Here is a 2,985-nt window from a genome sequence, read left to right as displayed (position 1 = left end):
TTAATAAATTCTTCATTCCTTGCTTCTGCAAAGAAAATTTCTAACCCAGGGAGAATTTTCTCTTTATCCAAGTCATACCAAGGTTCAGGAAACTCGTAAAATGGCTCAGTGTCATTTTGCAACACAAATTGCCCATTCAAAGTGAGAGACTTCTTTTTCATAACCTTAGAACCCATGTTCTCATCGAAGCCCAAACCATGACGATTTCGCTTATCGATTATTGGGATTGGGTGCCTCATGCCTTCACCGTTTCGTCCTAAACCGGCTCCTGGAACATAACCCATTTTCAACATCAATTGAAGTCCTCTAGTAAGTGTTTGGGGTATTGGATCTTGGATTTCTTGAATGGAATCCGAGGGTAGAGTAGATTTTCGAGTTTGGTTGGTCATGGGTTGGCAAAGGATACCTAAACATTATATACCGAAGATTAGGATTTCCTCCTTTTTTTTTGAAAATAATAATAAAAAAAAAGTAAACGATAAATGAAAAAATGCATGCGAAAGAAAAAAAAAAGATTTTGGTAAAAATTAAAGGACGTCTATTAAGTTAGATAAGTTAGTGGGGTGTTCATTCCCAAAAAAAAAAACTTTTTAATTATGTCGGGACGCGCCATAAGGCTGCCTCGTATCTCCAGATAGATTTTTTTTTTTGTATTTTCACATTTTTTCTTTTCTCTTTTCTTTCGGAGAATCAGACCCGTCATAGTTCGAAACGGAAGAAGGAGGTTTTTTTTTTTTTTTGAAACAGCTGCACTCGATCAGAGTTGCCTACGTACCCCAATAACAATGTGCGTGCAAGTACAATTTTGTGTATGATCATGAAATAGTGCTTTTAGGGGATCAAGCTGTACGTAGTTCTTTGTACCAAAAGAAAATATAAAGAGGAAAAAAAAATTCTTGGTTTACAGTGCTCATACTACCCCTTTTATTCATCCTTCTTGATGGAGGGTAAGATAGAGGTCACCATGTCGTTGTAGATGCTTCCTTTCCCATGTATAGATTCCTTAGGCTTCAAGATTTTCAACAGTCTTTCTCGTAATCCGAGTAGTGACGAGCAATCAAAAGAGTGGGATCATCTTCCTGTGTCCAAAGGGAAAGGGAATTTATGGACACTTTCTGATTCGGGCAGGAAATTCCAGTTGTGCGCTTTATACACCAACGGAGGGCGTGACATTCGTTAGTATCATGGCCATGTAACTGATGATAGTGACAATATTTGTTGAGATTTGGTCCAACAGGATCAGCTCCTGCTCGACGAGGTAGCGGCTTGATACGACCTTCTTCGAGTAGTTGAAGGAACAAATCAGCTTGAGAGGCCTGTGGCTGTGCCGGGCCTGTCTCTGGTACGCTAGACTGAGGATGGGCCGGAGTGATGATCCCACGATCAATAAGATCCTGGATTGCACATTTAAGGTCGTAACAAGTATCGGTTCTATGCCCATATAGATGACAATAACTGCAATATTGTCTCATATCGGTCCCATGTGGTGGTAATGAATACACATAGCTTTTTGCCCGAAGAATTCCCTTTTTGCTCAAACGATCGTACACCACACTCAATGGTTCGTCGATTCGAGTGAATATCCTCCTGTTAGCTCTTTCACCTTGAGGGTGCACCTTAGGCCTTCTTTCCTGTAGTCGATAGGCATCAATTTCGTAACCATGTCTCTCCATGTGGGAGAGATCGGCGTATTTGATGGAGACCATATGTTGATAATAAAAATCATTTAACTTTCTTAGCAATATCAACATAAACTCCCGATCAGTTATGGGAAAATGAAGTCGAGCCCGAATGTAAGAACATCTTGAAAAGAGATGTGAAAATGATTCCCGGTCACTTTGCTCCATATTCACTAGCTTCAGTTTTTCGGTGTCATTCTGTCGAAATTCAAATGCCCAGTCACTGAATGCTTGAGCTATTTCTCCCCAAGAACCTTTACTTGTTACCCCTGAGGTATAATACTAGGATAACGCGGGTCCACCCAGACTTCTATTAAACAACATAGGAAAATGTTCTTCTGGAACATTTAAAGGGTATAAGGTGTTCACAAAGTTGTATAAATGGAGAATAGGATCTCCCAACCCATTGAACTTCTCAAACTGAGGAAGATTAAGATAACGATCTACATGCCTGTAGTTAGGGAAAAGAATCAACTCCTCCGGGTATACCAACCTTCTATAACACAGGACATCAAAATCCAAATCAAAATCCTCGGCCCTAGACCTCTTCCGAGATCCCTCATCATGTTTAAAGGAATTACTTGTCCAAGATTCTCCTCTAAAACAAGGATCGCTGTCTTTTGGAGTTTTAGGCTCCTCTTCTACCCTATCTTCATTGGACCAGTTTGTTCCATCTCTAGCTCCTTGGGGATTAACCTCAGAATCATTGTCATTTTCTTGAAGCTCTTCTTCTGGATCTTCCTCAGTTTCTTCTTTCGGATCTTCCTCAGTTTCTTCGTCTTCCTCTAAGTCCTCTTCCGGATCTTCCTCCGTTTCTTCTTCTTCTTTCCATGAGCTACTTGAATCAAATCCAATATTATGAATAGTGAATCCGTCTAATCGACTACCCTCTTCTTCATCTAAATGGAGCACTGATTTTCCAACACTAGAAACATTCATAACTTCTGGATTACCCACAAGTGTCACTGCACCATGATCTGTGAGCAGCTTCACCTTTTGGTGTAAGGTAGAGGCTACCGCCCTATTCTCATGAAGCCAAGGTCTACCGAGCAAAAGGTTAAAGCACGCTTCAATATCAATCACCACAAATTCAACATTTCTAGCCACTGGTCCATATTCCAAAAGTAACTCAATTGACCCCAAAACGTCCCTTTTGGCATTGTCATAAGCCCTAACAACCTGTCTCGAAGGTGTCAAATCTTCTTTTTGATAACCGAGCTTCGTCATAACTCGATAAGGACATACGTTAATGGCAGAACCATTGTCAATAAGTACCCGGGGTATTGTCCACCCATGACATTTCACA

Source organism: Chenopodium album, chromosome 3 (genome assembly GCF_948465745.1).
Source record: "Chenopodium album chromosome 3, dcCheAlbu1.1, whole genome shotgun sequence".
NCBI lineage: Eukaryota > Viridiplantae > Streptophyta > Magnoliopsida > Caryophyllales > Amaranthaceae > Chenopodium > Chenopodium album.
The sequence above is the reverse complement of the archived record's forward strand: the minus strand, read 5'-3'. Positions refer to the sequence as shown.